Raw genomic sequence first — 24,544 nt, 5'->3', positions numbered from 1 at the left:
GTCACCTTCAACTGCTATAAAGTTGGAGGTCAGCCTCACTTATAAGGCAAGAAAGACCTGCCTGCCCCAGCCTGTCAAGGGCTGAGATAAAGGCATGCATCACCATGGATGGCTAGCCTGGTTATTTCATAATGGTTTTCTCTTCCTAGTACAGCATTATCTTCAGCATTATTCCCTCAGAGGGCGGCACATCCAGCCACATACTTCCAACTAGACTCACCTTTTCTATGTTCTACATCGGGCAAGCATGGAGGCACATATGTGTAATCTCATCACTTGTCAAGCTAAGGCAAGAGAACCAAGATTTTCATGCCAGCCTGATCTGCACAATGAAATTTCACCCATCCTCCTCTCCCACAGAAAGCTCTGGAGCATTTCACATTGCCACAGAGAGTCAGACATTTCACCATAAACTTCACCATCACCACCACCACCATTACCACCAGGCCAAAGAAGAGAGAGGGAAAAACAGAGAAGAAACACGACCCCAAGTGATAGGAGGTTCACAGGATCAATCCTTCCAACTTCACAGAAAGCTTGGGGTTATGTCTAAACAAAAAGCAGCCTGTGTTCTTCATGAGACTGGCTCTAACTGAATGGTAACTCATGGGCATAGATTCATCAACAGGTATATTGTTTAACTGGAAGTCCTCCAGGGTGGGAAAATCAGCAGTTGTTTGCAAGAAAAGGTTAGGCTTGGCTTGGTGCAGTCCTGAAGCCCTCGGGGGCATCCACCAGCCGTTAAGCTACACATGAGTGTGGGCAGAAGCCCTGTATCTCAACACTCAGAGGGTTGTAAGCAGCTACAATATCGAAAGGCATGAAAGCTAGATGGGGGTGTCTGTGAGTTCAAAGCCTGCCTGGTCTAAATAGTGAGTTCCAGGCCAGCCAGGGCTATACAGTGAGAGTATGCCTTAAAAACAAAAATACAAAAACAAAAACACACACAAAAAAAGCATGAAGTGGGCCTAGAGAGATGGCTTAGCAGTTACAAGCACCAGGCGCCCTCACAGAGGACCCAGTTGAGTTCCAAACACCCACAATGGCAGCTAACAACCCTCTGCAACTGTAGTCTCAGAGGCTGTTATGCCCTCTTCTGGCCTCCACCAGCACTACACACATGCTGCCTATAGACATACATTCAGGCAAAACACCCACACCCATAAAACAAAATAAATAAATCTTCTGGAAGAAAAAAGAAGGGTTGGCAAGATGGCTCAGTGGGTAAAGGCACTCATTGCCTAGCCTGACAGCCTGAGGTCCACACCTGGTCCCCACATGATGGAAGAAGAGAACTGACTTCTGCAAGATCTCCACACTCCACACCCAGGCCGTAGCATGTATGTGAACAGATATGCGTGCATGCGTGTGCACACACACGAAAAAATATTCTTAAAAGAAATGAAGCTCTCATGGGCCATCATCAAATGTGTAAATCCTCAAGATCCTGGTGTCCCACAGCCCAACAGCTGGTCAACAGCTCCAAAAAGTAGACAGATAGACTCAGAGGGCCTGGGGAATGGGAAGGAGCCCCCAACAGGGAGGAATGAACATCTCACCTCTCTCCTGAGCTGGCTGGGCCTGGAGCTCAGACAATCACAGATAGAGTGAGATCTCCAATAGGATTCCGGACAGGGACACGCATCCACACCGGTGACAGACTGGCAGGGTGGTCTGTCCTTCTGTCCCAGAAGCTTCATATCTGAGTCCCTTCATGGCCTCACCAGGTGAGGCTTTTCCCATGTCCTGCTTTTCCCATAAGACTGCTGTGACCACAGCACCTTCCCGGGCTGAGCTATCTATCCTATGCACAAATCCTTGAGGCTGAGCAGACAGGGTAGCCCAGAGATCTGCAAACAATGAGTAAGTCAGATGTATAGATGGCCTGGGGACATTGGGCATGAGCTGGTGTCTACAGGGAGGGGAAACAGGAAACCGTCCCTGGCCCATGAGGTCTACCCACCTATGACAACCAAAACCTGCAGACGTTTCTAACATCCTTGGTTATGAAGCTGGTTTTGCCAACTCTACCTCAATTGAGAAAACGCCTCCACCTGATTGCCTTTAGGCAAGTCTGTAGAGCATTTTCTTGATTAATGATTGATGTGCGAGAGCCCAACCCACTTTAGGTAGGTGGTCCTGAGTTATATAAGATGGCAGGCTGAGCAAGCCATGAGGAGTGAACCAGTAAGCATGTCTCCTCCATGGTCCCTGCTTCGGTTCCTGCCTCCAGTCCCTGCCACGACTACCCTTCATGATGACCTTGATGTGGAACCTATAAGCTGAAGTAAACCCTTTCCTCCTCAAGTTGCTTTTGGTTGGGTGTTTACCACAGCAATAGAAACCCCAAGACAGCATGTTTAATGAAGGCATGCCTGAATGGCTCCTCCAAGTGCTCGTGAGAGTGCCAAAGACTGGCAGGACATTTCTCATAAGATTGCCATGAAAAAAAAAAAAAAAAAATCTCTGGTGGAATGCATCACATTACAGACTGGTCAATGTGTAATGCCTTCACTGATTGGTTCTAGTGTTCACTGGTGACTTGTAAGTGTGTGCCTGGTGACACATACTTGTCATGACAGCTACGTAGGAGCCTGGGGCTGGAATATTACAAGTTCAAGACCAGCCTGTACAATCTAGTGAGATCTGATCTCAAATAATAATTTAAGAAAAGAGGACTGGGGGCATGGCCCAGTGACAGACAGCTTGCTTAGCAGGCTTGATACCAGGAATGCAATCCCTGGGGACAAAAGGAAACCCCAAAATCTGAATTGGTTGACCAGCCTGGGATGGGCCTTCTACTGTTTTCATTGCCAAGGACTGATTATGCCATTAGCCCTCAGATCCCTGATTTCAGGGAAAGGTCCACAGTCAGAGATGGGAATAAGCAGGAAATATACTCGTACTCTCAGCCAGATCTGACTCTCACAATCTGACTCATTAAGTCAATTAAATCACTTATCTGCGCAATTATTTATGAAAATAAGCAACTGGCTCCCACCAGCAGGGAGGGTGGCTAAACACCATCTTCAGACAGTTGTGGAGACTGGAGCTCATGTGAGGAGACTTTACAGGACCCAAAACCCAGTTTCCTGTGGCTTCCTGGCCCTCCAGATCCCTTTCTTGAAAATCCAATGAGGTCACTGTACCCTGAGATTGTCCCGCAGTGCCTTCTGCTGGTGGGATGGAAGGGCAGGGCTCCCCGGCTACCCAGGCTGCCATGTGGGGCAAACCTCGGGTGTTCTAACAGAAGACTGAAACATCTGAGGTGGGGGAGCAAAGATTCTGAGGTTGGTCAGGGGCTATGGAAGAATAAAGACTGCAGCCACTTGGAAGTAGGGTGAGGAGCCTGGTGATGAAAGCCTGACATTGCAGCTACTTTGAAGGTTAAGACAGGAGGGTGGAAACCTTGGGCTACAGAGTGAGTTCTAGCCTGGGCAACTTAGTAGGATCCAAAACAAAAAGGGATGTGACTCAGTGGAAAAGCACCTGCCTAGCATGAATAAGGCCCTGTGTTCAATCCAGGTGAGTCAGGGAGGAAGGGAGGGGGAAAATGGAGGGAGAGAGGGAGGGAGGGGAACAGATATTTGCAGAGCCCCTAATTTCTTTTCAAGAACACTATCATAAACCTGGGGTATGCTTGACCATCTCTGGGCTTCCAGTTTAACACTCCAGAGACCTAATTCAAATTAGACAACATATCTGCAGGTCCTGCGGGGGCATCTTATAGGTCAGTCTTCTGTAAGTTCATCTTCCTCTGCCCACATACCCTCATTAGGAGGCCGCTTGTTTCCATAAACCCTTCTCTCAGTAGTTAGGGGTTTGCGCTGCTCTCAGCCCACTCACCGGCCCTCCTCCAACCACCGCCCCCCTCCCCCATGCCTGCCTCTACACTGATACCTTTATCTGATTTGAGCTGAGCCCAGGAACATCCTCAAAGCAGTTCCTTGTCCAGGCTCCCAAAAGATCAGAAGTGCTGCCGGAGTGAAGTGGCTCGGTCCGTACCCAGCCACCCACTAAAGAGCCTGTCTCTCTTCCTGAGTCTAGGGCTGGAAGTCGGTCTTCCAAATGCCACCACATGGGCTGCATGGTGAGTATGAGGCCAAGTTTGGTATACACAAGCCCAATGTGAAAAAAGTGGGGGGACAGATTCTCAAAGGCCCACCCCTAACGAATAAGCCATTGGTGATTGAAGGCTACCGAGAGAGGGGCATCATTTTTCTTCAGGAATGTGTGCCTGCGATGCCACTCCATGCTCCAGTAGATGGCCCTATACCCATGCACATACAGGAAGCAGTACACGAACTCAGTGGACTTAAAGAAAAGAAAAAGCACATGAAGTTGGGAGGAAATAGAGGAAGGAGTGCATTGCAGGGAATGGGGGATGGTTTGGATCTAAACATAGCAGATGCATGAATAAATATTTAAAACTATATTTAATAAATTGGCCAGTGCTCTCAGTCTCAACTTTCAACTGGAATTGACATGAGTGTGATGTGCCCAGTTTCTTTTCAGAGAGGATAAAATCCTGGACAGAGATGGTGGGAGTGTTGATACACTGTGAATGTGCTAAACCTACCAGCTGCAGGGCCTTGCAATGGCCCAATATAAAGAAAATATAACTTGCCCAATCCCCAGCAAGATCGGGTGATAGGATACAGGATATAAAGCGATGAATAATAGCCCAGGGTGAGAAGGGAATCTAACCAACCGGTACCTCACACACAGTCGGGAGCTAGCCCTTTTTATTGTCTCCAGGCAGGCTGGGGCCAGCATGACTGATCTCTGCTGCGCTCAGGGCAGAAACCAGAGGTGACTGGAGGTTGCTGCCCCAGGACTGGCTTCTAATAAACCATTTACCCAGAGGACGGGAGGGGCCCCGAGAAACAGCCTCCAGGAGGACACTCTTTTAAAATCTGTATTTTGTTTTGAGAACTAGCAACAGTGTTAGAGGTCAGGATGGCAGGGCCCTGTCCAAGAGGGGCTTCCGGCACCCTGACAGTACAGTGCCTATGATGGAAGTGTTGCCCTGTAAAACTTCCCTACCCGGAAATGTTGCTAGTTACCCCTTTTAAAAAGATGCTCTACTTCAAAACGCTGCACAGAAAAACACTTCACATTCCACTTTTAAACATGAGAAAGAAAAATCAGACTTCTCTACAGACAAGAGGAGCCAAGAGTGAGAATCAATTTCCTTGGCCACAAGCTGCACCCTGAACAACCTGTGGAAAATCAAGAGTGGATGGTGCTCAGAGATGCTTAATTTAAAAAACAAAAAACAACAAACCACAGGAAGGAAGGATGCCTGGTTTTTGTTTTGTTTTGTTTTGTTTTGTTTTGTTTTCCCCTTCAGCCTTTTGAAACAGACTCATCATGAGCACTCTTGCTGGCCTCAGACTTACTATGTATCCCAGGCTGGTCTTGACCTTGCAGAAATCCTCCAGTCCCAGTCTCCCAAGTACTGCTATTATAGGCATGAGCCACCATCCAGCTCATTTTGTTCTGTTTGAGACATGGTACCATGCTCTAGCTCAGAACCCACAACATAGCTCAAGCTAACTTCAAACACATAGAAATCCTCCTGCCTTAGTCTCTTAGTCCCACCTCTTTGAGAGGTAAATGTTTCCTCTTCCCGAATCCATCCTGCTAGAATCCTCGTGGGTGTGAAATCTTACCTACAGTGACTTCATAGATAAGAGAGAAGAACGACATTTGGAAGGAGCCTACACGTCTCTCCACAGACCACTTCACCACTGCACCCTCTCAGCAAGGAGTAAGGCCAACCCACACACCGGATGATAGCTGAGATGCACATTTCAGAAGAGCAAGGTGTGGATGAGTGGACAGAGAGAGCCAGGAGATGGACTCTTGCTGGCCACGTGGGATTCTCACTCAGCCAACACACACTCGTGACTATCTGCCTCAAAGGCAGGGGTCCTCAGGAGGCAGTTTGGCTCTGGTGTGCCTCCCCCTTGCAGGGGAGACATGCAGTATATCTGTTGACATTTTTCAGTGGTTATTGCTGTGGGCTGTGAAGGCTGTCCCTCTCGCTCTGCTCCTGATTAGCAGGTGATGTCAGAACACTGAAGAGAAACTTCAGCAGGAACAATCATTCCCAGTGAGATGATTGACGCATCTCTCAACCTGTGGTGGTCTGAATAAGATTGCCCTTGTAGGCTCACGGGTCTGAATGCTTGTTCCCTGGTTAGTGAGACTCTTTGGGAAGTATTGGCAGGTGTGGCATTGGAGAAGGAGTGTCACTGGATGTAGACTTTGAGGTTTCAAAACCCACAAGAGGTCCAGTCTGTCTCTCCCTCCATCTTCTACCTCTTCTCCCTCTTCCTCAACTGCTCTCTCTGTCCCCCTGCTTCTTGCTGATAAGGATGTAAAACTCTCAGCTACTGCTCCAGCAGCATGCCTGCCTGCTCCACACTCCCCACCATGATAATCATGGACTAACCTTCAATAAGTAAGCCAGCCCCCAATTAAATGCTTTCTTTTATAAGAGTTGCCATGGTCGTGGTGTCTCTTCACAGCAATAGAACAGTGACTAAGACTCAAAGGTCATCTGAGAGGCTTCTATTTGCAGCAGCTGGTGAACAACACAGAGGCCTGTAACTGGTCAAAGTGGAGAGAGTAAGAGACTGCAGAATGCTCAGCCCTAAAGGAAATCACCCTCCCACAACCAAGGCTCAAGGATCACTGTAGAAGAGGGGCCTGAGGAGAGTGTAAGACGTGAACTCACAGCAATTGCAGCCCCATGCACGAAACCTGTGCAGGCCCAAGCCAGAAAAACATCCCAACATAGAGAGGAATACTGGGCCCACAATCCTACCCTGACCTGTGGAGTGAATGTTAGCTGCTGGGAGTTTTCTTTAAGAGGACAGTTCCTGGTAAGTTGACCACTGTCCAGTGAAAGACCACACAGCCAAAAACATTTGGGCAGCACAGATCGGTCTTAAAAAAGACTAAAGAAGAAAAAAAAGACACAAAATTGGGTGGATAGAGAAGCAGGGATGGGAGGGAGGGGTTCTGAATTCTCAAAGGACTAATTTTTAAAAGAAATAAAGGAGCCATGATTAGGCATTACCAACTGCTCTCTGTATTTACCCAACTCACCCAACAAAGATGAGTAAATAAAACATTTGTCCTTCCACAAAGATGTTTTTCGGTAAAAACATGTCAGCCTTGTATATTAATCATTCAGTAATATTAATCATTCAGTAACACTAAAGACTCTTAGTGTTGTCCAGAACCACCTCCGTGAGTTCCAGAAAGTTCTCATCATCCACGGTACTCTGAGCCCATCAAGTCCCTGGCCCCTCTGCTCCCTGCTGGGAATCCCCACTCCATACCCAGGTCCTGTCAATGTGCTTCTGAAGTTTTCTTAAGTCAATCTCAGGTCTCATGCCTAACGAGCCAAGCTTAAGCAATGAATTGCAGATGAATTGAAGGTCATGGGTGTTAATTACAAGCACTTGTAATTAAGAGGCGTCGATTCTTTTCCCATTCCTTCCTCCACGCGACAGCCCAGGCCTGTATTTCTTATAGATACACATGTGGCAAGGGCAGGTCTCAGGGTCCCCATAAAGATGGATCTCACATTTGCACTGTGGAGCCTTGGGAGCAACTTGACTTCCTGCTGCTGCAGGAAGGATGCCAAATCTGCAAAGGGGGATCAGAAGCCTCATTCCTATTGTCAGCTCTATGTGAAGACGTGGGGCCCTCTAACACGGTAGAGCCATAGACAGTCGATACATGGTCCTGAATGGCTATGTAAAATCCACACCCACTGCTTCTACACCTCTACGTGGTGTGGTAAACCTTCTGTACTGAGCCAGACAAGTCTCTGGCCATTGATGCTGTTAGCATTGGCCTAACCCACAGCAAGACACAGATGTGAGCAACTAAAATCCCCACAATGCATGGCTCGCTGGAGACAATTAATAGAAGCTGCTGCTACTGAAAGCTAAAACAGAGTCTTAAAAGTTGAAATATGCTAAGAAACTGCAGTCTTCCAAGAACTTCAGAATGCATCAAAAATGAAAACGATGGATTGCACAGTGTATGCTCAGCATTTTATGGCCAAGCCAGCAGCACCACCAAGATGGATTCCCCCATGCCATGGAAAGCACTGTCCAATCACTGTTTAGACCTCACCATTCTGTCAGGACCACACAGTAACAAGAGACCCACTCACTGGCTGCACTCAGAAGGGCAGGGTCATGGGGCTGGAGAGATGGCTCTGGTTTTGAGTGTATTCTGCTCCTACGGAGGACCTGAGTTCAGTTCCCAGAGTCCATGTCAGGCAACTCACAACTTCCTGCAACTCCACTTTCAGGGGGTCTAATAACCTCTTCATCAAGCACCCACACAAATTGTGGTATTTACTCACACACTAGACACACACAATATACACATGAATAAAAACTAAAATAAATAAATAAATAATAAATCTTAAGACTAAAAAAGGCAAGACCTGTTTCCACAGAACTCTGAAGTTACAGCTATGATTGTCCATCTTTCAGATACAAATCGCCCTAATATAACAACACATTTGTTCCCAAAAGATTTGTAAGTAAATTATTTCCTTTTTAACAAGGAAACAGCTGGGCATGTTGGCCCATTTCTTTATTCCCAGCACTCAGGGAGACAGAGGCAGATGGATGTCTGTGAGTTCTAGGGTAGCCTGGTCTACAAAACAGAGTCCAGGACAGCCAAGGCTCTGTTAAACAGAGAAATCAAAACAAAAACAAAAACAAAAATAAAGAAATGAAAGGAAGGAAGGAAGGAAGGAAGGAAGGAAATAAAAGGAAGAAATGGGCAGTCCTCTTTAATTTGCTAATTACTCTAGGGCCATGTGAGGTCTAGGTAATTCATTTTTAAGGTGGGATGATTTGGTCCCCACGTGCTTGTAATTCCACAGGTTGAGGATTGCGGCACATTTCTAGGCAGCCTGGGTTGCATAGTGAGCTGTTGTAGCTATGGTGAGTTGAACAGTTCCTTCCACATCATAGATCCTGTGACCTTACTTGGCAACAGGTCCCTTACAATTTAGTTCAGGTGACATGAAGATCAGGTTACCACTCCAGCTAGTAAGGTTGTCCCTAAAAGAGACTAGATGCATGGGAAGAACAATGACAGCACAGCAGTGTAGCCACAAGCATAGCATGCAAAGGACTGTTGACCACCAGAAGCTGGAGTAGGGGCAGAAGGAGCCCTTGGTTTCCCTCCTACCTAGAAGCATGGCCTGACAATTCTTTGACCTTGAATTTGACCATGGGAAGATAAATTTCTGCTCTGGAAGCTTGAGACAGCCACACCATGGTAGGGCTCTTCTTTCTTATTATGCTCCTCTCACTGTTTTCCCTGGACTCTCTGAGTCTGATCCAAGCACCGTGGCCTGGCTTCCATTTGCACTAGCAAATCTGGTCTCTTTCCAGGAAGACCCTTCTGTGTGATGCTCAAGAGACAGGAGGAACCTCCTGAAAGAGCCATACTCTACTTTGGGGGTTATTCCCAGGATGAAGCCATGGATAGAGCTTACAGCCCTGGAAACAGATATCTCAAGGAAGCAGCCTGCGATTCACCTGCCTGCACATCCCAGCTGCCTCCAATATCAGTCTCTCAAGATCACTGCCCATCCTCCAAGACAGAAACCCTATCTGGCCTAGTGTTGGAGGTCCCTGCAGTTGTCCTGGCTAGAACGCCCTCCAGACCACAGCCCCCACCTCCTCTAGGATCCTTCTGAATGAAGACGCATCTGTGTGTCACGTGACATCCATCACAGCTCTTTCTCCTCTTCGTACTGAGAGCTATGACATTTATCCTCTGCCCGCCTCCGGCTGCTTGAGTCATGGGGTACCACAAACAGGAAGTGCCAGGACACTGAAGTGTGATGCACACAGAGAAACCATGAAGCCACTGTCCCCTTTCCCATCATCCCACATGAGACAGACACCCAGACAAGGGCCCTGGTGTTGGACTCACGTTGCTCTGCCCGCTGGTCCTGACAGTAGGCCCTCGTGGTGGGTGCCAAGCATAAATTCAGGAATCTGCTGAGATTAGAGGCCATGACTGTGTAGGGAGAACGAGAGTCTGCCAAGACCATAACTCGACACTAGGCAGACGATGGCCCAATGCTGGCCCAGGGCCCAGCACACACAGCTAAAGCAGTTATCACTTGGCTGAATCCACAAGGCCATGTGCTCCAACACCAACAAGTGTGTATCTCCTGCCAGCTGGCTGGATGCCACTGAAGGGGCTCCATGGTCCAGCTGGGAGCGGGAGGATGGTGAGAAGGAAGGGTGAAGTGGAAAGGGTGCCAGGGAGAGAAGCAGAAAGAGAGGACCCAGAGCAGCTCAAAACACAGGAAGGGTGGGGCAGCCCAGCAGTGGTTGATGTCACCAGTGAGATGAAAGACCAGCCTGCAAAAGAAGCCCCCCAAAACAGAGAGTGTCCACTTTCAAACAGGTTGATCATCATTCACTCACTGTATGTATGCGTGTGTTTAAAAAGAAAAAAAAAAAAAAAAAAAAAAGAGGGTGCAGTGGTGCACGCCTGTAATGTCAGCACTCAGGGAAGAAGAGGCAGGTGTATCTCCCTGAGTTCGAGGCCAGCCTGGTCTACAGAGTGAGTCCAGGACAGCCAAGGCTACAAAGAAAAACCTTGTCACCCTGTCTCAAATAAATAAATAAATAAATGGCTGATAAGATGACTCAGTGAGACCCACATGATGGACAGTGAATAGATTTCTTCAAGCTGCCTTCTGACTTCTACATGCTTGCTTCTTTTCCTACATTCCCAGGTGTCCTCATTTGCTGTCTGTTGCTGTAATGAAACACTAACCGAAAGCAACATGGGGGGGGGGTAATTTGGCTTATCTGTTAAGAATCCACCATCAAAAGAAGCCAAGGCAGGAATTCAAAGCAGGAGCTGATGCCGAGGCCACGGAGGGATGTCCTCACTGGCCTGCTCCTCCCGGCTTGCTCACTTTGCTTTTCCATACAGCCCAGACCACATGCCCAGGTATGACACCTCCCACCCACTGTAGATTGGGTCATCTTACTTCAATCATTAATTGAAAAATGTACCACATATGCGCTCTCAGGCCACTCAATGGAGGCAATCCCTCAGCTAAGGGGACCCGCTTCCCCGGTGTGTCAAGGTGACAAAAATTACAACAAGCATACCAGGTGACTAGAAACTGAACAGAAAACACCAATAAAAGTCACATTTTGTAGGGTCAACATGGTGGCATATGACATCCATCCCACCACTTGGGAGGCAGAGGCAGGTGGATCTCTAAGTTCAAGGCCAGCCTGGTCTATATGACTAATATAGAAACAAAAGTTAGTCTCTGGAGATGGAAAACAGACAACGGAGAGGAGTCAGAAAAAAAAAATAACACTTAAAAATTAAGTTCACCTGGCATGCAGATGTTACCAGGTTACCAGGAAAGACTTCCTAAGAAAATGTAGTTGATTGTTTTCAGTTAATGGTTTTGAATGTTTACTGAACACCCGGCCTCCTCCAAGCATGAACCTCCACAAAAGCTGTAATGGAAAAGCATAGTTGGTGACTGCTGGGTTTCACCAAGTACAGCATCAGGGGAGAAGGGGCTGTCTGGACTCCTGCCCTGGAAGGTTCTCAGGATCAAGAGAATAGATCTGTTATTTCCACAAAGGGAAGCTTCCAACCTCAGACCAGGGGCACAGAGCCTGGGTTCTCTGTGATGCAGCTGAATGTGGGCCGAGGCCTAGACCGCCATGGGCCCAGGGTGGAACTGCCAAAGACCCCACCCCTCCCACCCCCTTGCTGATACCATCTTTGTCTCCCCACCAGCCTCTTTCTTCTCTCTGATTGTCACAAGCTCTGTAACTGCCTGATTCTAAGCAGCAGATGACAAACAGTGACCTGACAGGTCCATTATTCTCTTTTAATTTATTACATTTTAATTAATAAAGGCGGCGCCTGTGCTGGTTCGAAGGAACAAGTCTCCTGACAGCCCAGGCATCTTTCCAGCTCAGCATCCTCATTCTCCTCCCTGCTCTCACCCTCTCCCCGACCCCACCACGACCTCAATCCCATTTTTGCCAACAGCAGATCACAACCCTGGACTGAAACATAGGTCCTGTGGAGGCTCGTGAGCACGGCTGATGTGATTATTGGAGTGGAGTGGCCCCCTCGCACACTCCTGGGCCAGCACACATCACCAGATCAGCTATAAACATAACCAGCACAGCAGCTAGCTGTGTCACAGCCCTGAGACATGGCAGTTAAGAAATAGTTAAGGCTACAGGGAGGACAGCAAGCCCCTCCCCCTGGGGTCTAATTTGCATTTCCCAGGAGAGTCAGAAAAGTCAACAAGAATGATAACAGAGATTATCTGCGTGGGATAAACTCAAACAAAGATGCTAAAAATAAGAAACAGTGCACAGGGAAGAAGGTTCGAGATGTTGACCTTAAATGAATCGGTGATCCTCTTCCAAACGCAGACAATGAACCTCATAAAACCACCTTACAGTTTTATTTACAGGAGAAAATTCTTTAAGATTAAAAAAAAAAAAAAAAAAAGCCCTGGCAGTGGTGGCAGTGATGGCGCATGCAGAAGCAGGTGGATCTCTGGGAGTTCGAGGCCAGCCTAGTCTACAGAGCACGTTCTAGGACAGCCAAGGCTATATAGAAAAACCGTGTTTTGAAGCCAAAAAGAAGAAGAGAGAAAGAAAGAAGGAAGGAAAGAGACAGAAAGAGACAGAAAAATAGTGAGAGAGAGACAGAGAGAAAGAGGGAAAGAGAAGCAAAGCAGCAGTTTTTGTACTTGATTTTAAAACTCTGCTTAATCTTTAAACTCTATTGTAAATTACATCAGCTGGGCAATGGACATTCAAAAGCCACAAGATCCTGTACAAAACCATTAGAGACACTGAAGCAAGACATTTTCCTCTTCAGAAGGCCACACCCATGTCTGAGGTAAGTGCTAATGGGCTCTCTCCTCTCCTTGTCCTCCTTCTCCTCCCTCTCCTCTCCCCTTCCCCTTACCCCTTAAATCTGAAGCACATACTGTCCCTATCTATTTAAGAAATTCTCTACCTTAGCATTGTCCTGACTTGTCAAGGATTCGGCTTTACCAGAGTGGTGGGAAGGAGGCCAGGATGACATTCCCAAGGCTTCCCCCAGCAGCGCTGGTGGAGCTGGGTGTCTCCTCCAAAGTGGAGCACCTCACATTCTCAGTAAAAAGTGGGAGATGGCAATGTCCTCTGTAAATAACTGCTGTTCCCTGCATCCTCCTTTGCTAAGGATAGACCCCTTTCACCCTGTGAGGTGAGCATGCCACCCTTATGCTATTCTCAGAAAGGGTTGGAATACCAAAAAGTAAAGCTTGCAGGCTGAGACTTCCCTCCATGGCAACACAGCATCGAAGAGTCCTGGGGATTCCCTGTCAGTTTATACTACAAGGGGCAGAGAAACCCAGACTTCTAAACAGCAGAACCTGTGCAGTGCAGTATTCCTAGGAAAATGCCCAAACTCTCAACACCACAATAACAAAGAAATAACCATACACCCAACCAAGGAGCTGTGGGGACAGGGGCTGGCTTGGAGTGTCTCTGTGTGTGCCTGGTTTGTGGAGCATGAGTATCTGGAGGGGGTGTACATTCTTCCTTTGTTTTCCCCTATCAAGATCCTCCATGGTGATGATGGAAGGCTCTAGAATCAGCATCTAGCCTGGGGTCTTGATCCCCTCCCCAACCCCAGATACAAAGTCTGTGACTCTGAATGAATGACCTGAATTCTCTATGCTTCCTTTTCTATTCATAAAGCTGGAGTGGGGAGCAACCACGTAGAGGCCTCGTGTAATAAATGCTTGAGCAGTGCAGTCCAGGCATGCCAGTGTGGCCCAAGGCATGTATGTCTCCGTCAAGGGCCCAGAGGAGACTACGATTGCCGGCAATGTATTCTTTGCCGTGAAACACTGCTGCTCCAAGGTCAGAAGAAGTAGGTTTCCTAACAATGCCTGGAAGTCAGAAGTAACCCTGGCTGCCAGTGGTCCCACTAAGAACCATGGACAGCAATGAGCTGGTTCACAGAGAGAGGCTTGCTTCTTGTTGGTCCCAGGTTCTACCGGTTTCCTGCAGGCCCCATTTATCTCCAGGTAGGTCCACTCTGCCCAGCCATTCCCAGGTCGCTTCATTACACAGACTTCCCAAGAATAACTTATTCACTAATAGGAGGAATGTCACCTGCTGTTGGTGTTTGAAAACCACCTTGTTTTAGAATTTGAGTGAAAAGAGTATCTTGAAATGACTATCAAAGGTTTGCACGGGACATTTCACTCACCATCGGATTCACTGATGAGTAAGTTCTGACCATTCTCAGGCCAACTGCCTCCATGAACTGGGAGGTAACCAGTCTGGGTGGCCACTGTCCCAGCTTAGCCCTGACAGGCCTGGCTGGGCCTCCAACTGGATCCACAGAAGTCTGACACCCACCCCCCTCTTCCCCATGACTTGCCTTCATGAGCCTTGATTAGCTTTCCACACACACAGCCAAGGCCTCCTCTGAGGTCTGGTGGCTTTCTACATTCTGAGTCGGAATCAATAGCTTTAATGTACAGTGTACACGGGGCTTGCTTTTAAGTGGGGTTGGCTGAGGGAGAAGAAAGTAAAATAGGATTATAGTTGCAGATGGAGCTTATGGGATGCAGGGAAAAAAGAGACTCCTAGAAGCAAGGGGAAAAAAATCTATAAGCAGAGCTTAAATACTCAGCAATGCACAGGCCTGGTGTCTGACCATGGTGGAAGTAGGGGATGGGTCCCCAGTGCAGGCTGGTAAAGTAACCCGACCAACTCATTCACATAGGGTCTTGTGCAAAGTCCCCTTAAACATCTCCTTGTCTGTGCCCCAGGAGAAGCTGGAGAAGCCTTCTTCTAAGTAAGGACATCAAGTGCCTACATCACCCGGAGAAGGCACAGAGAGGCCAGGCCCTGCCTGAGAATGGTAACCACCAGCCCTTCTCGCCAGGCTTTCCTGAAGCCAGCTCCCAACTTGTTTAAGACAAACAAACAAAACACTAAACTGCATTGGTGGTTTTATTTATTGATTTGTTTGTTTATTGTGTGGGTGCACACACATACCACAGAATCCGAGTGGAGATTAGAGAACAATTTTGGGGAGTCAGTTCTCTCCTTCTAATGTGTGAGTTCTGGGGCTTGATCTCAGGCCATCCATCTTGGTGGCAAGCACCTTTACCTGCTGAGCCATTCGGTGGGCTCCCAACTTCTTCTTTTAAACAAAAGAAAAGTATGGAAATGTAGCTTAGTTGGTAGAGTGCTTGCTTAGCATGGCTGAAACTCTGGGCTCCGTCCCCAGTACCACATAAAACAGGCCATGGGGACCCTCACCTGTAATCTGAGCATCCCAGAGGTAAAGGCAGAATTATCCCCATCCTTGAATACATGAGATCTTATCTCCAGTATACACAGAGACAGGGGAGACGGCTCAGCAGTTAAGAGCACTTGTTACTCTTCTAAAGGACTGAAGTTCAAGTCCTAGAACCTACATGGTGGCTCACAACCACCTGTTACTCAAATTCTAAGAAATCTGACACCTTCTTCTGGCTTCCTCAGGCACCAGCGAGTGTGTGTGTGTGTGTGTGTGTGTGTGTGTGTGTGTGTGTGGTTGCACACACACACGGTGTAGGCATACATGCAGGCAAATACTCATACACATAAAAATAAATCTTTAGAAAAACGATAACTAACTTTTTCTAAGTAAACAAAAGCAAGTGTCCCCTAAATGGGAGTTTTTTAAGTCTAGAAAGCCATCTTATGTCATGGGACACCCTGAAGAGCGCCCTTCTCCTCCCTCCCACACGGCTCCCTCCATGCCTCAGTTTCCCCATCTACACAATGTGAATGGTAGTAAAAGCTTGGGCTGCACAACAAGTTAGAACAATGCTGGGCTGTGGCTCCTCACGGTTGGGACCATAGGTGCCAACACTCAAGACGCAGCCGGGATTGCAGTGTCCGCAGGCTTGGGGGACTGCCTCTTGTGACTGTCACTCTCTGGTGTCTTCAGGTAGCCACAGCACCTCAGCCCTGCCTGCCTCTGTGGCCCACAGCTTTGTTTTCCTCTGCCTCAGACTCCACCTCCAACCTCTTACTTGTATGAGTGCATCTGATAAAGCCCCACCTCCCCAAGTAAGACCTGACCTCCCTGGCAGCCTTTGGCACCCCTAGGAAATTAGGATAGCGACCTCATCATGGTCAGTACCGTAAAGCATTTGCTTTATAAGGTTGCTCTGAAGGTCGGGGGCGTGGAGGACTGGGGGGAGGGCATTACTGTCAGAGGCTCCCAGGCTGACCAACCTCACCTCGCAATAGATGTCACAGTAGGCATCCGGGCACAGGCTTGTCAGGATGCAGACTTGGAAGGCTGTGCACCCCTCACCCATCACAGCTGTGCCATCCATACATTACTTTTATTTAGGTGGCAGGCATAGGCCCTCATCTACAGTTACATTAAATTATGCATGCCTTCAAAAAGCACACTTACTGAAAACAGATAAAGTCTGTAAAATGCAGGCAGGATTTCATGTGGGCATGGGAGGGGAGCTGAAGGTAGAGAGAGTGATGTTATTGGGGTCTGCAGTATTAGCCAGCAACACTGGTGCTTGGGGGGAACTTCTGTGATAACCATGTCCCCAGGGTGAAAACAGAAGGATCATACCAAGACAGGGGAACAAGTCTTATGGTAGTGACTCTTATGGCCTTTAACTGGAGAATTCAGGCCAGAGACCGTGTTGCAGTGACCCTACATTGCTCACTTCTGGGAGTGAAAAAGGGGTCCTGTGTTCCCATCTCTATTATAGTGAGCCATAGAACCACACTGAGGTGGGGACACAGCTGTCCCTGGGACAACCAGCCAGAAGAGCCAGGCTACCAGACCAGTCCTGCCACCTCCAGTCAAACCCAAGACCACATGCTAATCGCCCCTGGGAAACCATGGGATAGGAGACCTGAAGGTAGCAAGAGTGATGTTATTGAGAGCAGCAGCATAGCTGTGTTATTCCATTCTCTGGCTGCCCTGGGTTGTACCCCACACCCCTTTTCCATCCATGGAGCCTCAAGCCAAAAAGTAGAAAGAAGCCTCCAAACTACAATGGACCTGGGGCAAGGCCAGGAATGGCCAGGGTCCTGGGCTTGGCAAAGGTTAGAGTCTCAGGCTGTGGCAAAGGTTAGGGCTACCTCTCTCCAACCCCCCCCCCATCACAAGGACACAGGGACACAGACAGCCAAAATGTGAAGGTCTCTCCCTCCCACCCTGGCCACTAGATTTGCATTCACTCTTGACAGTGCAGCTTGTAAGAAAGGAAAAATATCACACACATTGCAGAAGGGTCTGTAGAAATTCTGATCCATGCTCACAGGGGACAAAGATCCACACACTCTTCAGGGTCAGGCGGTGAGGGCCACTGCTCAAGACTGTAGGCCATTAGTATAACTCCCTTTACCAGGGCACCCAGCCTTCCCTAGCCAGGCTTGCAGGATACAGGGTGGCACAGGGGTGTAAACCCAGCCACGTCAACACTGGGCCACTCCTGTGTCACAGGGAAACAGCATGTCTACCCAACTGCTCCTGTCACTGAGATCAAAGACAAGAAAGAGAGAGGCACACCGTTTGAGCCAGGGTGCAAAAGGGCTGGGCTGCCCCCACCATCAGAGAGCAAAGTTCAACACAACACAGAATGTAACATGAGCCCATCTGCGGGACACAAATGGGGATTGCAGTGGTTTGAATGAAAATGGCCCCATGGACTATTGGGAGGTGTGGCCTTGCCAAGGTGGAATGACCTTGTTGGAGGAGGTGTGGCCTTATTGGAGGAGGTATGTCACCAGAGGCAGACCTTAGGATTTCAGAAGCTCAAGCCAAACCCAGTGTCACTCTCTCTTCCTGCCTCCTGCTGATCACGATGTTGAACTCTGGGCTCTTTCTCCAGCACCATGTCTGCCTGTGCACCTTCATGCTTCCCTCCATGATAATGAACTATCTGAGGTGTTAAAATTCCCTTGTCTGAGTCCTCACGCCAGTTCAACTAGGTACCGTGGTCACAGTGAACATCACTGACCACAGTATCAGACAAGGCAGGCCTGTGAGGGCCCCACAGTGACAACAGAAACAGCTCCATGCACGTGACCAACTGAAATGACCTTCCCTAGGTGACGGAACACAGTCTTTAGGTGTCTATGGCACCTGAAGTCTACAGGCACCTCCTTCAGAGTCTCTCTTCTGTTTCTACACTATAAAAAGGGGAAGCACAGCTTATCATCCTCAGAGTTATCAAGGAATGAGATTGTTCTAGAAAAAATGCTCAGTATAAGCACTTAATAAATAGAAGCTATTGCCTCTGGAATCCTCTATCAACTGTCATGAAGCCTCTAGGATAGGCCTGGCTCCCAGTGGAGTGTCATTGGTCTCCGAGTATCACTGGGCTCCAAACTGCCTATCAAGGATGGCAATGAAACTCACAGGATAACCTTGGTGGTCCCAGAATGGTGTCTGAAGGCTAGTAGGAACCTCCTCTCATCTCTCTTGCCCCTAGGGATACAAGTGTCTGCTAAGCTCTGCTTGGGCTCCAATGGCTCAGCTAGCCCAGTGTAGCTCCCCTCATACCCACAGAAAAGAGGAAATTCATGAGGATTGTGTAAACTCTGAAAATGCAGAAGAGCTGAGCTTACACTTTTGGGTACTCAGATCAATGTCTCCGTCCTAGACCAGAGTCTGACCTGCTCTGTCACAGAGCCGTGGACAGTTAGTAGCCTCGGGGTGCTGCTGACCTGCAAGCGAACGGCAATGGGCCAGCAGTCTGGAAGTCATCGTGGCTTCAAGTCTAGTTCCCTCCAGGAATGCTGTGGGGCACCAGGGAGGGAGGAGACCCTGCCCAAGACATTTGTGCCCTGTGCTCGGTGCTCATACAGAAGGGGGCCACCAGAGGGCAGCAGAGAGCAAATGGCCCTGCCGTGTCCATGGAGCGCGGGAGAGGAGAGCCTGTGTTGGAGGGAGAGGGCATCAGCTGTCCTGCAGGTCAGGCAGGGAGGGACTCTCAAAGGAAGTGACCTCTGAGCAGAGCCCTGAACAAGTGGTCAACTTTGGGTAGAGGCTTCTGGGCTAAGATGTCAGGGAGAAGGACAGAACACAACCACATCAGGAGTGCCCAGGGCCTCTAGGGACCTCACAGTGGCTCTGACAGATGCTAAATATGACAGAGCTCCCATAACACAGCAGGCTGGACCTGCTTTCATAGGACTCTATCTGTCATGCTGAGTGACCTGAAGATCAGAAATGGATGCAGGAGGCCAGGGGCATGAGTCACAGCCCATGAGGAGATCTCAGGCCAAGGCCACAGTGAAAGAGGTCAAACTTCAATGCAAAGAGAAAGGGAGCAGTGGTGGACAAATCTGGGTGGAGCTGGAGGAATCAAAATAAATGTCTAGACAGACAGAATGCCAAGTTTAGATAGGAGAGAGGAAGTGGGGGGGTATATGCTTTATACATGCCTTTGCTTTCAGGAGTAGTTCTGAGCAGGCAAAGGTTGTATCTCAGGAATAGAATGCTTGCCTAGAATCCTCCAGTGAGAAGGACTGGGGTGTGGCTAGAGCCCCTGCCTATAATTCCCCAGTGAGAGGCTGGGGTGTGTGGCTCAGTGATAGAGCACCTGCTTAGAATCCCCCAGTGAAGGGCTAGGGTGTGGCTCAGTGGTAGAGCATTTGCCTAGAATCCCCCAGTGAAGGGTTGGGGTATGGCTAGAGCATCTGCCTTCTATGTTCCATCCCTAATCATACTTACACACATACACATACATGCACACATGCCCACACTGGTATATTGGTTTTTAAAATGTCCACCTATACAACATGATGTAACTACTTACCCACTATTAAAAAAAAAAAAAGCTGTCACATTTCACTACATCTCACAGTGTGGGGAACCTTGAGCTGGATAAAGAGGCTATACAACACAGAGCCTGTATCACAAGCCCCTCAGGGCTTACACTACGCAGAGGAACTGCATGGTTAGTGAAGTATACGATGAGAAAGCTGTCAAACAAATGCTGATGTCAAACTGGATATGCTAATACATGCCTGTAATCCCAGGCCTTGGGAGCTAGGGGCAGAGGATCAAGAGTTTGAGGATAGCTTGGGCTACAGCAGAACTTGTATCAAAAAGGGGTGGGGAGACAGTAAGATAGATCAATGAATAGAGGCACGTGCTGCCAAACCTGACAACATGAATTCCACCCCAAAACTTCACAAGGTGGAAGGAGATAACAATTCCCCAAAGTTTCCCCCTGATCTGCACACACATGCCTTCACACATACACACATGAACCCAACTCGCCATGGCACCAGTGGAAGCTGCCTGGGCACAGAGGAGGTTTAAGGCCACTTTCCCCCGAGTCTTTGTGCCCTGCCTGGTACTCACAAGTCTAGATACCTCCTGGAAGGCTGGCACAGGCTTGTAACAGAGCATGATTTGTGACCTTCTCCCCCCCCCCCCCAGACTAAGGAAGCAAGGAGAACATTCAGTAGAATTGCTTTGAGTGCTAGGAGGTTGGCCCTCTGATCCAGGGGTGCTCACATGGGGTCCCAAGCAGCAGCAGCCATCTCTGGGAACTTTTAGAAAGGTAGATGCTTCACCCCTCCCCTGAATCACACCCCTGATACATTACATGATAGAGTCCGTACAGGGACTAGTGTGTCTTTGCAGACAGGCTTGTTAGCCCAGCATGGCCACCACCCACTGGGGAAGCACCTGGTAGCCCCCATGCCTCCCCATCTTCCCACATGTTGCCAGTGGGGTTAGAGGGTAAAGGGCCAGCTGCCCCCTCCACCCTGGATTACTAGGAGGGCTGAGCTCTGTGCCCTGGGTGCTGAGCCATTCCATCTCTGTCATACCATGCCCCTAAAGAGCCACCCTGTGTGGAGCTCAGAAGTCCTGGCCTCAGAACCCATGCAACAGAACTGTAAATGTCGGGGAAGGGGTTCAGCAACAGCCTCGAAAGAAGCCAGTTTGGCGTTGGAGGTACTCTAGTAGGGCTGGGAGAAATGGGGGGATGGGACAGTTTTCAAAGGTCCCATGCTAGTCACATTCCACACCTGGGGTCACCTGAGATGCCCCCAGCTCTAGGCTCCTAGCTCAGAACTGGACAGGAAAGAAATGGTTCCACAACCTGTCATAGAGGCCCAGGCCCTAGGTACCAACTCCTCCTCCACACTCCCCCACATCCACCTGTCCCTACCAGGCAGCTCCACCTGTGACATTACCCTCTTCCGGACATGACTTGTCTCCCACCCTCATCCTCTTCAGTGTCCTTCAGAAGGGTCTCTACTGAGACAGGACCTTCCTGTCTGCCCCCACCCACTCACCCCACACCTCAGCCACCAGCACTCTGAGGCTCTATAATACATGGACTTTCAGAAGGGTCTAGGGAGCCCCAGGTTCAGTCCTGACACCCCACAGTAAACCTGCCTCGCTCTACCCAGCAGAAGGCAGAAGGCCAGTTCCTTCCTTCTTTCCTTCTTCCATGCCTTCCTCCCTCCCTCTCTTCTCCCCCTCCTTTCTTTCTTCCTTCCTCCACACTTTTTTCCTTTCTAGTCCTTGTCCTTCTTCATTCTTTCTCCTCTCTTCCTTTTCTCTTTCCCTCCTTTCTTCTTTCCTCTGTCCCCCTCTCCTTTTTCCACTTCCTTTCCTTTCCCCTTTCTCTCTTCCCCTCTCTTCCCCTCATCTCCCCTCATCTCCCCTCTCTCTTCCTGATCCAATCGCCCTGATATCCGCTCCCAGTCAGCTCAGGGGACAGCCAGATTGCCCTCCCTGGGGATAGAACCAAACTGCTTCCCCAGAGGTCCCAGCCAGCCATCGTCTCCCTCTGACTGTCCACACCAGCGTCCTGGCAGGTCATCCAACCAGTAAACCTGCAACCCCTGCCTCTCCAGGTGGAGAGGAAAGTCTGCGCTAGGCGAAGGCTTCTGTGAACACACACAGAACACACACACACACACTGTGCCAAGAACATCTGTCTCCATAAACAAATCATTGCAGCCGCTCTCCGGGACACTATTTGACAAATTCACTTTGCACATTTCGGTCCGCGTGGGCAGTGGATGGCGGGGCTGACTGGGATGCTGCGAGTCCGCCCCTCCCCCCTGCGCCGTTCCCCAGGAAGTCGTCCCCAGGCCCCAGGCACTCCCGTCTGAAACCAAGACCGAGCTTCTGCCCTCTGCAAAAGCTCTGCCCCAGCAGAGCGGGTGTCAAACTTTGCCCAAAGGGGCATTTCTGAAAGGCTGGGGGCCCAAGAGGACCGGGAGAGCCACAGCGCCACCGTCATCGCCATCGCTGACACAGTACGGGTGAGAGAAGCCAGCCAGCCGGCCCTTCCCTTCACTCTGACAAGGATCCATTGGTGGCAAGCCACACGCTGACAGGAGCACGGTGGCAATCCGCACCAACCGTCACCCGCGGCAGCCTCCGTCCCCGGCAGCCACCACTGCCCACCCAACGCCAAAGGACACCCTTCCGATGCAAACTTCACCTGGGCCAAGAGTTCCCCGCTAAGCCCCTGTCTCCCGTGTCTCTGCGGCTCTAAGAGGAAAGGTGAATGGAGCAGCGGCTATTTTTAGGAGAGAGAAAAATTAAATCTCAAATCGCAGCCTACCTTGGATGTTCTCGGTGCTCAGCCTCCGGGCTCCCAGAGAGAGACAGAGCCAGAGCCACTGCAGTGCACTGTGTCAGATTACAAACTGGGGCCAGAGGGAGGGAGGACAGTGGAGAGAGAGAGAGAGAGGAGGGATCCAATCAACACTAAAGGGCAAGGGTGTGTGGGCACCGCTTGAAATCAGCTAGAAATTATTCATTTAATTTTTGCAGAGAGAGAGGGAGAGAGAGAGAAAGCACAAGAGCCACCCGCCAGAGAGCAGTAGCCAAAGCTTGGAAAAGGGAGTGTTTTAACACAAGCATGCCCGCACATGCACACACACACACACACACACACACACACGTGTGCACACAAACGCGCATGCACACACTCATCCCAAGATGGCTCTGTCCCTTCCCTGTCGGTGCCTCTCACGAAGCCATGGTCAAAAGCAGGGCAGGAATGGAGGCGGAGCTGGGGCCCTTGATGCGGGCTCTGGGCAGAAGAGCTCGCCTGGCGGCCCGAGGCTGGGTCTGCCCCTGCAGGTGGTCCGGAGCCCTGCAGCCAGATGGAAGCAGACCTCAGTGTGCCCAGCAGGCACTGCTAAGGATGCAGAAGCCTGCCGCTGTGCAGAGCTCCCAGCTGCCTGGGTCCTTCACCCCTATCCGGCCTCCCTCCCCCCCAGCTGCCCATCAGCCCCATGCACCCTCATCTTGGCAACTGCCAGATGTACCAGCTACCTAGCAACAGAGGAGAGGAGCAAGAGAAAATAATACCAGGAAATGGACACACACACACACTCCCCTGGGGTCAGAATCTTGCTGTTAGCTCTATAAAGATGCCCAGTAGCTCCGCTTCTCTGAAGGGACACCTTAGCCTAGCAGCATCCTGATTGAGGCTCTGTGGGGCCCTGTGGCCTATGCAGGAAAAGACTGGAGGAAAACTAAAAACAAGCAGCAAAGCTGGCACTCATCATCTTCAGGTCCTTCCTACCAAATGAAGGGGTTTTTGAAAGCTGTCCGTGGCCTCTCCAATTAAGGTACTCACTCTGTGGTTTTAAAACCCTCACGTCAGGGTGGCGAGATAGCTTGGGGGTTAAGAGCCCTTGGCGCTCTGACAGAAGGCTGGAGTTTGGTTCTCAGCACTCATGCGCACAACGATCTGTGTGTGACTCTGATTCCAGGGAATCTGACGCCCTCTTCTGGCCTCTGCAGGCACTGCATGTATGTGGTACACAGACACATGCAGCCAGCATACCCACACGCATAAAATAAAAGTAAGTAAGTAAAAAAAAAAAAAAGTCCTAAAACTCTAAAGGCACCGTGGTGAAAACCACACACCCTTCTGCCACTGTGGGTTCATGCTTGGATCTTGAATGAACTACAGAAACTAAAACTAAGAGGCCAAGGGTCTGGCCTTCCAAGATAATGTCCCCTACCACAAAATTTTGCTCACCAAAGTTTTCAGAACCCACATCAGGCGCACACAGCCGCCTATAACACCAACTCCAGCGGATTCGGCGAGTACACACACACACACACACACACACACACAATAAATAAATAAATAAATAAATAAATAAATAAATAAATGTTTTTTAAAGAAATTTCCTAATCTACAGTCATCTTGCATCCTAAATAAGCCTCTGAAGTTGCCCTTAGGAAGGGAGGCTTCACCCAAACACGGGTCCACACTGAAATATGAAGGTGGCAAGTGAAATGCCTACCACACCCTACACTTGAAAGCCATTCTGTCCTGGCAACTGCCAACATCCTGAGACCATAGAAAGAGCCAGAACCTACTCAAAGACTCACATGCTCTTCTTCACAGCAGGACTGTCATAGTAGCCACTGG

General features: G+C 49.4%; 1 protein-coding gene across 11 annotated transcripts in view; it reads right to left on the bottom strand.

Moving 5' to 3' along the window:
- The window catches only part of Rimbp2 (RIMS binding protein 2), a 175,549-nt gene extending 152,273 nt beyond the window's left edge, over positions 1 to 23,276 (bottom strand). For 4 of the 11 annotated variants that reach the window (XM_060382282.1, XM_060382285.1, XM_060382283.1 and 1 more), the window contains exon 1: positions 22,712 to 23,271. The gene's annotated coding sequence lies outside the window, so the exon portion shown is untranslated. Of the gene's footprint in view, positions 1 to 22,711 lie in introns of all 11 variants that reach the window. The other 7 variants (XM_060382288.1, XM_060382287.1, XM_060382289.1 and 4 more) reach the window with 3 other exon arrangements.
- Positions 23,277 to 24,544: the final 1,268 nt, after the last annotated feature.

This window comes from Meriones unguiculatus, chromosome 4 (genome assembly GCF_030254825.1).
Source record: "Meriones unguiculatus strain TT.TT164.6M chromosome 4, Bangor_MerUng_6.1, whole genome shotgun sequence".
Classification (NCBI taxonomy): domain Eukaryota; kingdom Metazoa; phylum Chordata; class Mammalia; order Rodentia; family Muridae; genus Meriones; species Meriones unguiculatus.
Note: the sequence above shows the minus strand (reverse complement) of the source record. Positions and strands in the feature narration are given on the sequence as shown.